The sequence below is a fragment of the Cryptomeria japonica genome, chromosome 5 (assembly GCF_030272615.1).
Source record: "Cryptomeria japonica chromosome 5, Sugi_1.0, whole genome shotgun sequence".
NCBI lineage: Eukaryota > Viridiplantae > Streptophyta > Pinopsida > Cupressales > Cupressaceae > Cryptomeria > Cryptomeria japonica.
Window position 1 is genome coordinate 825,568,506 of NC_081409.1, and position 11,965 is coordinate 825,580,470.

Consider the following 11,965-nt stretch of genomic DNA (forward strand, 5'->3'; position numbering starts at 1 on the left):
AATGTTTGATACCTCATTTCCAAAATGCCCATATTGGTTAGAAAAATCAGAAATGCTTCATTTAGGACTTTGTATAAATTCAACTTGGAAGAGGGTATTGGACAACTATTGAGAATTTTATGTCATCCTTATGAGGTTAATTTTCTCATCTATTCTCAGGGCATCAATTTATGAAATTTTCTATAAATTTTCAATTGATATCAATTCTATGTATTTGAAGTCTTTTTTACCAAGGTTTTCATTAATTTTTTTCATAATTTTATGTTTTGATAAAACTATTGAATTTATGATTATTTCTATCTCAATTTTATAATGGTATTCAAGAGTGCAAAATAATTGAAACTTGAAAGTTCTATTTGATAAAAATAATTAATAATTATTATAATTTTAATGAATAAGATATTGAGTGTAATTTTACTTAAAAACACTTTAAAATCTCTTTGCAAATTATTTATTTGTTCACCCTCTAGTTTCTTAACTCCTTTCATAATGATTCCTTCCCAAATACATGGCGAGTGAATTCACTTTCTTTCTCGAATCGATTGGTATTTAAATTGTTTAGATCTCATGATTATCTTGCTAATAACCACAAAATGTAAAATTAAGTTATAAAATTTAGTTGATACAATGGGATTAATTATAATCCATATGAATAAAAAAAAATTCAATCCATATGAAAATTAATTTCATGGAAGGGTAGTTGAGCAGCATTAATGTTTTTAGTAGGATTTTTTTAGTATTTTTTTTTTTTTTGTTTTCTTAAGATATTTTTTTTATGTTTCACGATTTGAACTTTCAATATGAATATGGATATAGAAATTTTTAAATATTCTCGTCCAAAATCTCAATCTGGGTTGGGGGAAAAGGAGGGGGAAGGAGGTACCTCTCACAAGTCCTTTATTAGAAACCATCTATAGATCCAAAAACAGATCATCAGAAATCATTAACTATAAAAAAAATCCATTTCCATCCATTTTAATTTCCAACAACTTTAAAAGCGCGTGATAGGAATCAGCTCTCCCGTATAAATTTCTCATCTACTGTATCCTCATTCATCCAAGTTGCTATATATTATGAATCAGTGAGTCAGTAGCTCCTGCAATATAGTATAATGTGGTTTGTGCTGAAGAGGGTGAGAATTCAATGGATATTGGTTTAGGGTTTCACTTTACTGAGGCCCCTTTTCCATTTCCTCCTGTTAAGTTAGAACCTTTTCCTCCGCCATCATTCTTCAGCTTAGTTACTGTTTCTCCCATTGTCCCAAAATTCGGCAGGTAAATAGATTTCTTCCGAAAAGCCAGATTGATTTGATTTCTTATTTTTTTGATGTATCTTACTCTAAGATTTTCTTTACCTGCAGATTAAAAATGGGACATGGGCATCCCCACGATCAGGATGATTTGCAGGAGGAATTCACTTAGTGGATTGTTGAGGATGAGCAATGAACAAGTGGACGATGGTATTAAAAGAAGGCTCAGATTGTCAGGATAACAATAAGCACTACAGTGGATTTTGTATGTGTACTTTCCACCATTTACTGACTGTTGATTTTGTGTGTATTTTCTTCGTAGCCATTTTGATTTTCCGATTGTCATAAATTGTTGATCTGTGTTCCCCATCAAAGATTTACAAGTTGTGGATTATATCTATGCCATCAAAATTTATTTTGATAATGTTGGATCTGGTTTAGTTCTATTTTATTGTTTCAGTTGATCGATAGCTACTCAGTTTTTTTTGTTTTCTTTAATAAAAGTGGATTATTCTACTAAACTTTTTTATTAATATTTTTTAATTTTTACACAAGATTCAAAGATCATAGCAGAGGAAAGAATCCTGGGAAGAAAATCTCTAGTCACAGCTCATAAAATGCGCATATAATATCAGTTTTGCATAGAACCCATATGACAATTTGTCAAAAAAACCCATCAGATAATTTTCATATGTAGACTCCACATCTGCTATCAATGGAAGAAGACAAAATTTTCCAAAGCCCTGTGCCAAATCCCATGAGCCAAAACCCTTCCTGCCAAAAAATAAAGTATCAAAAAAACATTGGAAAAACACTATTGTATCAAATACCATGAGCTCGGACTCTCCTCTAGACAAGGAACATGAATGGTTGAAATGAAAGGGGAAAGCGGGAATAATTATCATCATAAAATTTTACATCAACATTACTCAAGAAAATCACATAACTATTACTGCAAACCTTCCCATACCCTAGAAGGAATTTCCTCAAAACCCACCACTTGCTGATTGGCATTGCTATCAATGGCTAAATTTGCCAAATAATCCGCAATTTTAATAACTTCTCTGTAACAATGGGATACCAAGAAAGATTTAAACAATTCTAATTTTTGTAAAATGGGAACAAGTATATACTACAAATTCCAACAATTTGATTTCTTTTTCATAACACATTGAATAATCACCATAGAATCACCTTCAATTATTAAGTCCTTAATTCCCAAGGAGATTGCCATATCCAAACCAAAAGACAAAGCATGAAATTCCACATAATTGTTATTTTTAAAACCAATAGCATGACACTTAGCTTGAATAAAATTTGCATTATGATCATAAATTACCATGCCTATCCCAGCTAGCCCAGGGTTACCATGAGAGGCCCCATCAAAATTTGGTTTAAAGTGCCCCTGCAGAGGAGGTTTCCATCTAGCAGAGCATCTCTTACCTATTGCATCATTCTTTTTAAAAATTGAACCATGAGAGGGTAAAACTAACAGCATCTTCCAAACTCTAGTAACTCTACTATCCCAGTGCAAAAAAGAAGTAAGATTTTCTAAATTCTTATAAATAAATGACAAAGCAACCTCAGAGATTGAAGACTCAATTTTTAATAGAACCTTAGACACAGGAGACCTTGTTTTTTTAAATATCCTATTGTTTCTCTCTAACCAGACATTCCAAATCACAATAGATGGAGATATGATCCAAAGGCATGCATAAAAAGATGAGGCAAACATAAAGGGCTAAGATCTAAAATGGGAAATGATATCCTTACCAATAACAAAGGAAATAATTAACTTCTCAAACAACCACTGCCAACATTCATAAGCATAATCACAATGTAGGAACAGGTGTGAAGAAGATTCCAAATTTTTGTTACAAAGGAAACAAGGAAAAATAGTAGTAATACCAAGCCTATATAGTCTCATACCTGTAAGGACTTTGTCCTAAACTACCAACCAAGAAAACGCTCCAGCTTTAGGAAGACAAGCCGAATGCCAAAACAACTTATAAGGCCAAGATGATAAATCTTTACCAACCATAAGAGAGTTATAACCATCTTTAACAGTGTACTTACCAAAAATATTCTTTGTCCAAATAAGTTCATCCTCAGAATCAGAAAGAAATATAATTCTATCCCCCAAAATCTTCTCAAAATCTAATTTCATGCTTTGATCAACATCTAAGAAATCAATCGACTTCCATCTAGCTAGCTTAAGGGGACCACTAGTCACAATTTCAAAATAATCTACTACAAAAATACCCCAAAGGGAGGAAAGAACAATGATCAGAGGAGACCAATCCTTTATATTCACCAAAGGTGTGTGTCCATTCCATACTTCATCCCAGAATCTAACCTTTCTACCATTATGAACAATCCATGAAAGATGAGGCAAAATAACTGATCTACATTTACAAAGAAAATTCCAAATAGAAAAACCCAAAGGCAAATTTGAGACTTTAAAAATGTACTCTCTTGGTCTATTATTTAAATATTTGGCAAACATAATTTGTGCCCATAAGGAGCTAGGCTTGTCATATAATTTCCAAACCAACTTAGCACCTAAGACTAAATTTTGGTTCTTGAGAGTCTGAATTCCTGTTCCCCCAAGTTCCTTAGGCAAACATACCTTATCTCATGCAACTAAAGGGAGTTTCTTCTTGCCATCTTTATTATTGTTCCAAAGAAAATCTCTAAGAGTATCCTGTAAACTAACAATAGTTGCTTTTGGAGACTTCAAAACTGACATGAGATATATGGGAACAACATTCAAAAAAGACTTGATGAGAACAATTTTACCTGCCAAAGTTAACCATCTATGATTCCATGAGAGAATTCTTTTAGAAATGATTGAAATAATCTTATCCCAAAAACCAAGCTTATCCTGTTTAACAAAGAAAGGAATCCGAAGGTAAGTACATGGAAGATTTCCAGTCTCAATTCCCCAAAAGGATTGCAACCTATGCTGAGTTGTGATGTATTAAGGAAAAAAATCTTTGATTTATCACCATTCACTTTCTAACCAGAAAATGATGCATAATTTTGTATTATTCCTTTAATCACTTTATCCTCAACTAACGAAGCATGTCCAAATAACAAAGTATCATCTGCAAAGAGACAATGAGAAATACTTTGGGGAATATTCTGAATCCTTATACCTTTCTAAAGCCCCCCCACTTTAGCAGCCCTAATAGCCTAACTAAAGGTTTCAGCTAGGAGAATAAACAAAAAGGGAGAAAGGGGATCTCCCTATCTCAAACCCCTAGAGGAAGTGAAAAAACCACAAGGAGAACCATTAATTAAAACTAAGAATCTTGCAGAAGAAATACATGCATGAATCCATTTGACTCAAGCCTTGGAAAAACCTAACTTCTCAAGAACAGCTCATAAATTCCCCCACTCTACTCTATCATAAGCCTTCATCATGTTTAGTTTAGGTATCATGGTCGGGGTTCTTTGGGTGGAAATAGAATGCAGCACCTCATGTGCTACAATTGCACCCTCTATCGTCTCCCTTCTGGGAACAAAACCACCTTGCTCCAATGAAATGATCCTAGGTAGAATTTTTGCCAACCTAAGGGAAATTGCCTTCATAAATATCTTATACAAAGTGTTACATAAAGCAATGGGGTGAAAGTCAGCAAAAGTCTTAGTATCCTCTTTTTTAGGAATAATTGCAATCATTTTAGTATTAAGTTCTTTTAAAATAAACCTATTTCTCCTAGCTTCCTTGAGAGCCAATAAAACATCATTTCCCACAAAATCCCAACATTTCTGAAAAAATAAAGGAATAAAACCATTTGGTCCCAGAGATTTATCCGGATTCATGGCAAAGACAACACTCTTAACTTCTTCTAAGGAAAAGGGGGACATCAACATCTTATTGTCTTCCAAAGATACTAAAGGAGGAATATTAGATATAATATCATTACTGAGATTTCCATTTTCCGAAGATAATAATGACTTAAAAAACCTAACTACCTTTGAAGCGATGTCCTCTAGCTCTGTCAATAAATTTTCATTCTGACACTGAATACAAGATATCCTATTCTTAATTCTTTTAATCTTAGTTCAAGAATGAAAAAATTTAGTGTTCCTGTCACCATCTGAAAGCCATAACTCTCTATATTTCTGTCTCCAATAGATTTCCTCTCTAGCTAACACCTCCTCAAGCTGTAAGTTTAGTGACTTCAATTCATCAAAAACTTGTGGCACCATACCATGTTGAAGCACATGAGTATTAACACACTCAATCATATCTTGAATCCTTTGTTTCTCCTGAAAAATATTCTTAAAATGTGAGATATTCCATTCCCTAATATGAATTGTTATTATTATTCTTTATGAGAGCACAAGTCTATACTAATATTTCATTGGGTAAGAAAGGAAATGTGAGAGCTATCTATTTTGTCAAAATTGTCCCATACCCACTTCAAACCTTATATCATGCCTCAAATGATTTAAACCTTAATAAAAGATATAATACAAAAGTAAATTATTTACATAATTTTACTATAAATATTAATAGTATCTTCTAATTGATGGACTGATATTTAAATTTTTCTTTTATCTATTATTAAAAAACTTTAATTATTTTTCTTTTTAATTTTAAGTGCTGAAAGGAAGCTCTCGCGATGCATCTAAATATTAGCCCTCAACAAATAAACATTTTCTTTAAGAATAGGAGGGCCAAGTAATAATCTTTACCCATTTAGCAGTCATTTCATGAGTATAATATAATTTGAGAAAGAAAACCATGGTGTTTTAAGCAGTCATAATACTATCGACACTTATACAAAGAATGTTTAGAAATTTTTCTGAAGAGATTATCATACATATTACACTGATTTTTGAAAATCTAGACCTTGAATAGATCTAATAAGTCTTCATGCTTCATTATTAGAAATGGCCCTTGTCAATGGCCGAGATTTAGTAAACTTTTGGTTGAGTTCTCTCGAGTCTAATCTTCTTTTATAATAAAGTTTGTAAAAAATGTTCTAATAAACAATTTCAAACATTTCGGGCAGAACTTTTTATTTTAGAAGATTTTTTTTTTAAAATTTAAGGTTTTTGTTAGAGTAAATGTATCAACTGGTTTTACTTCCTTGAACGGTTTCTGCTAGCGCAAACTATTTAAGGTTTTTGTTAGAGTACATATTTCAACCATTTTTACATCCTTTGAATAGTTTCATAGCATTTGACAACCACAACTCTCGTATTACTCATTCCTTGCTGTGTAGAATCAAAGTCATCGTTTTACATTAAAAAAATAACTTCACCTTGAATATTTTTATTATTGGTGACACCTATTACCATAAAGAAACACAAACATGCCAAACTTCAATAATACATGAAAAGAGACTTCAAAAAACAATCTTCCATGTAAGATATTACATTTATTAGCTGAAATCCGCTTAATGCTTTGGAAAAAAAATTGGTTCGTTGATTCCTAGATGTGGATGGATCAAATACCTTTGTTCTTTTCAAAATTTGCCTTTTGTTTTGTTATCATTCCCGCACTCTACCATAGCCGCTACAAAGGGGTCCGTCTAAAATAGTGTCTTCTGCTTCTTTTGTGATAGCTTTTCCATATCATTAGAGGAGGCCCGTGAAAAATAATGATGATGATGATCATTATCATCCTTGGGAAAGCTTTGTGAAATACTATTTCTTGGTTGTTGTTGTCTTTTTCGTTGTCAATTCCATTTTTTTTAATATTTGAAATTGTTACAACTCTCAATACGATGAACAATTGGAAGTCATGACTGACTGATAATACTACATAGCAAATCAAATGAATGAAGGAAGCACTAACTATAATAATGGAAGAAAGGGAACTCCTATCACATGCTATGGGCAATGCACAAGTTGAAAAATAATGAGCTATTCACATTCTTCATCGTCTTGGTAGTTGTGGCCATCTGATATTCTATGTAGTATTATCAGTTCTTCATCGTCTTGGTAGTTGTGGCCATCTTGTCCTCCACCTGACAAAGGATTAATACTACCAATTTCAAATGTAAAAAAAAAATGGAATTAGCAAGGAGAATGACTACAATAACCAAAAGTAGTATTTCACGCAGCTTACCGGAAGATGATCATCATCATCGTTTACCAGCGCCTCCTCAAATGAACATGGAAAATCTATCACAAAAGAAGTAGAAGAAACTATTTCAGATGGATCCCTTTGTAGCAGCTATGAAAGAGTGTGGGAAAGATAATGAAAGAAAAGGGAAGTATAAAAGTTTTGTATCTTCATCTAAGATTCTGAAAAGCACAAAAGCGTCGGAGATATCTTCATCTAAGATTCAACAAACCAATTTCTTTCCAAACCAATAGATTTCAACTTACAAATGTAATATCGAAAAGGAAATATTATTTTCTGAATTTTTTCTCATATATTATTGAATTTTGGCATGTTTGTGTTGCTTTATGATAATAGATGTGTCCAATAATATAAATATTTAAGCTGAAGTTATTTTTTAATGAAAACAAATGATTTTGATTCTGAAACATTAAGGGATGAGTAATATGTGTATCTAATATCAGAGCTGCTTGAAGGTGTAGTCTTTGTCAAATGTTGTTGAATAGTTTGTTCTAACAGAAACTAAACAAAATGAATTAAAAAAATTGCATAAAATGTTGCTCTCTACATTTGTAATTGTTTATAAGAGTCTTTTCAAAATCTTTATTGTAAGGGAAGTTTAGACTCAAGAGAACTCAATACAAGTCTACTATGTCTGGGTCACTGACAAGGGCCATTTCTAATCAGAAAAATAACATATAATTAAGCATTAATTAACTTAGATTTATTCTACGATTGCAGATTTTTAATGAATCTTAAAGAAGAGACTTCCTTGGGAAATAAATAATCAGTGTAATATATATAATATTCTTTTAAAAAGATTGTCCAAACATCCTTAGTAATTCCTTTGGGAAATATATATGTAATATATATAATATTCTTTTCAAAAGATTGTCAAGATACTTGCAATTTCACTTTCACACATTTCTTCCTCGATTACTTCATATGACTACCCTTTGTCCACACAAGATGTACATGGTTTTCTTACTACACCAAGAGATTTTGATTATCTATTTGAATATTGATGTTATTTCCAACTCTTCAAGAGGCAATGGGTGGCAAGGTATGGGATGTGATATAAGTTTAACTGCTTGTATTCTTTTTCAATATCAATCTTGGGTTTTACTGTAAAGACGCTCACTTTATTATTATTGAAAATCTAAGTCAACTAATTTACCTACTGCTTCAATTAGAAGATATATGTATCCAATTTGGTATTCTTGACATTCTAATGATCCATCAATTCTCTGGAAGATGATCGTATCGGTTCTGTTGTTTACTTTTCTTTAAAAATGTGGTCATTAAATATGAAATGTTTATTATTCATATTTAAAAGATATTTATATAAAATCCATAGTCCAAAACACTTCTTTTTATGATCTTTTCCTTCCATTGCCCCCCATCCTTATTTCATAGAATTAGCAGATTTCTAATAAAAAAATTTTCAGGCATATATGAAAAATTAGTCCTTGTTTCATAGAATTAGTAGATTTTTAGTGAGAAAAGTTGATTCTTTTTTCCTAGGTACATACTGCACTTAGAACTTCAATAAATTCAACAAGTTATCTGACCACCACCTAATTGCTATCCCACTACACTGGATTGCTCTCCTTTTTCGGTAGTGTGATCTATAGATTGTACACATTTGGGAGCCGCAGGTGTTTTTTTCCTAAGCATAGATTGTATTTCTATGAATAAACAATTTCAAATGTAGAACATTTTATTCAATTTTCATAATTCATTTAGCAAACACATTTTCAAATGTAGAACATTTTATGCAATTTTCATAATTCATTTTGCTTAGAATTTTTTTTTCCAATAATTTAGAATATCTGTTAGAGTAAGTGCTTCAACCGTTTTTATTTCCTTTGACGAGTTCCTATTAGTGCAAACTATTCTAATAACATTTGACAATGACTACTTCTTCACCACAGCTCCTGCATTAGATACTCATATTACTCATTCCTTAGTGTTTCAGAATCTGAATCATCTTTTCACATAAAAAATAACTTCACCCTGAATATTTTTATTATTGGACAAAGTTATTACCATAAAGCAACAAATACACGTTAAAATTCAATAAGAAATGGAAAGAGCCTAGACAAAATAATCTTTCCATTAAGATGTTACATTTATAACCTGAAATTCACTATGCTTTGGAAAAAAATTGGTTCCATGGATCCTAGGTGAGGATGGATCGAATGCATTTGCGCTTTTCATTATCTTTCCCGCACTCTACCATAGCTGCTACACAGGGATACCTCTGAAATAGTTTTATCTGCTGCTTCAGTGATAGCTTTTCCATATTCCTTGGAGCAAGCGGTGGAAGATGATGATGATCATCATCATCCTTGGGAAAGCATAGTGAAATACTACTTCTGGTTGTTGTAGTCGTTCTCCTTGCTAATTCCTTTTTTTGACATATAAAATTGTTACTACCGTATAGGAAGATCATCATCATCATCATTTTCCGCCACCTCCTCCAATGAGTATGGAAAAGATATAACAAAAGAAACGAAAGAAACTATTTCAGAGGCATCCATTTGTAGTAGTTATGATAAGTTTGGGAAGATAATGAAAGAAAAGGGAAGCATAAAGCTTTTGTATTTTTCTGAAAAGCACAAAGGCATTGGATCCATCTTCATCTAAGATCCAATGATTCAATTGTTTTTTCAAAGCATAAAGTGGATTTCAGCTTATAAATAAAATATATATTTTCTTAAAGTCTTTTTTCATGTATTATTGAATTTTGGTATGTTTGTGTTGGTTTATTGTAATAGAAGTGTCTAATAATATATTTATTAAGTAAAACAATGGCTTTGATTTTCAAACACTAAGGAATAAGTAATATGTGTATCTAATTCAAGAGTTGTGGTGAAGGTGCAATCTTTGTCAAATGTTGGTAGAATAGTTTGCCATAACAAAACAGTTCAAAAGAAGTAAAAATGCTTAAACCATTTACTTTAAGAAAAACTCTATATGTTTGAAGAAAAAAATTAAAAGGAAAATGAATTAAGAAAATTACATGAAATATTATGTATTTGAAATTGTTTATTAGAACATTTTCTACAACTTTTATTGTAACATAAGATTGGACTCAAGAGAACTTAACACAAAGTATAATAAATTTGGGCCATTGATAACGGCCATGGGAGATCTTAGTCTCACAAGAGTAAGGTTGTTCAAGTTTGTTAGTGTTTAATTGTTGCACTACGAGGTTCATGTAAGAAACCTGTGTGAACAGTTTAATAACTGCATTGAATAGAATTATTGGAAGTGCAAAGGATGAGAAGTGCAAAGGATGAGAATAGAAAAATGTAAAGAGTGTCAAGGAAAGGGATGCGTATGACATGATTAGAAGCCATGCCACTGATATGTGCGAGAGGTAATCGAAACAAAGGTGTTATGAGATTACCTCACCCACATTGGAAATGAGGTCTGCATATGGTAGAAGTCTATGTATGAGGTAGAGGGTAGACAGTATTGAAAAAATGCAACATGAGATGAGACCCTTTCATAAAATTAATAGCAGCTGACAAAGAAATGGTTGAATGGTTGTTAAGTGGAGATTGAAGCCTAGTTTGTAGTGATTTTGGTAAAGTTTTTAAGGTAAGAATTACCATGTTTAAAAGTTTCTTTATTTGTGATGTAGTAATCTATTATGATTTTAGAGGCTACAACTTCTATAAAATACTCCTTTCTTGTATTGTTTATGTAAATTAAAATATAACTTCTCTATAGAAATAAATGATGATATAGTAGATATAAAATAAATAAATAAAATTTATGCCTTAAATTGAATTTATATTTTGTGACTGATTTAAATCTACAATCTTCAAGCACCTTGAACCAAAACCAGAAAAAAAAAAACAGGGCCCACAACCCATGAATAAACAAAATAAGGCACCCACTTTTTGAGACTAACGAGCTGAAACACTCCAACGTAGACTACCCTAGAAGCAAATTTTTTGAAAAAGCAAACATACGAAAAGTAGCATTTAACTTCCAACAAAGGCAAAGGACAGGAAAGCGTTTCTTTCTTCAATACTAATGCCAAATCACTTTCCTGTTAATTGAACACTTCATCTCAAACAAGAGATAAATTTGACTGGTTAAATAGAGTCGTCAAAGCCTATATAACTCTTTTGACTTCAAGAATAGAGTGTCCTCTACTTCCTCCTCAGTAAATTACATTAAACTTTTGAAACCTACAGGGCACTCTGTGTCCAAACTGAAAACCATCCCATCATACAAACAATTAACATTGGAAGAAGCCCTAACCAGCTTAACAGCAAAAATACCGCCGACCAGGCTAGCCCTGGCAAAGGCCCAAATCTCCCAAAAACCATTACGAAATTTAAACAGAAATAATGTCCTCTTTGATGAATTTCTCAGGCAACGAGTGAAGTTCATGTGATTAAAAAATATCTAAGCTAATTGAAAGCAAAAGGAAACCCATCTCAAATAACATGAATTGTTTTTCCACATCCGAATGAATATCCTCCCTATTATTGGTGAAATGACTTCTTTTAACAAGTGGCACTTCAAATTGTAGATGGCTTTAAAATTTCCTGTATTGAATTTTGTTGAGAAGGTGGGTCCTTTGGGTTGTGATGCAAAAATCCAAAACT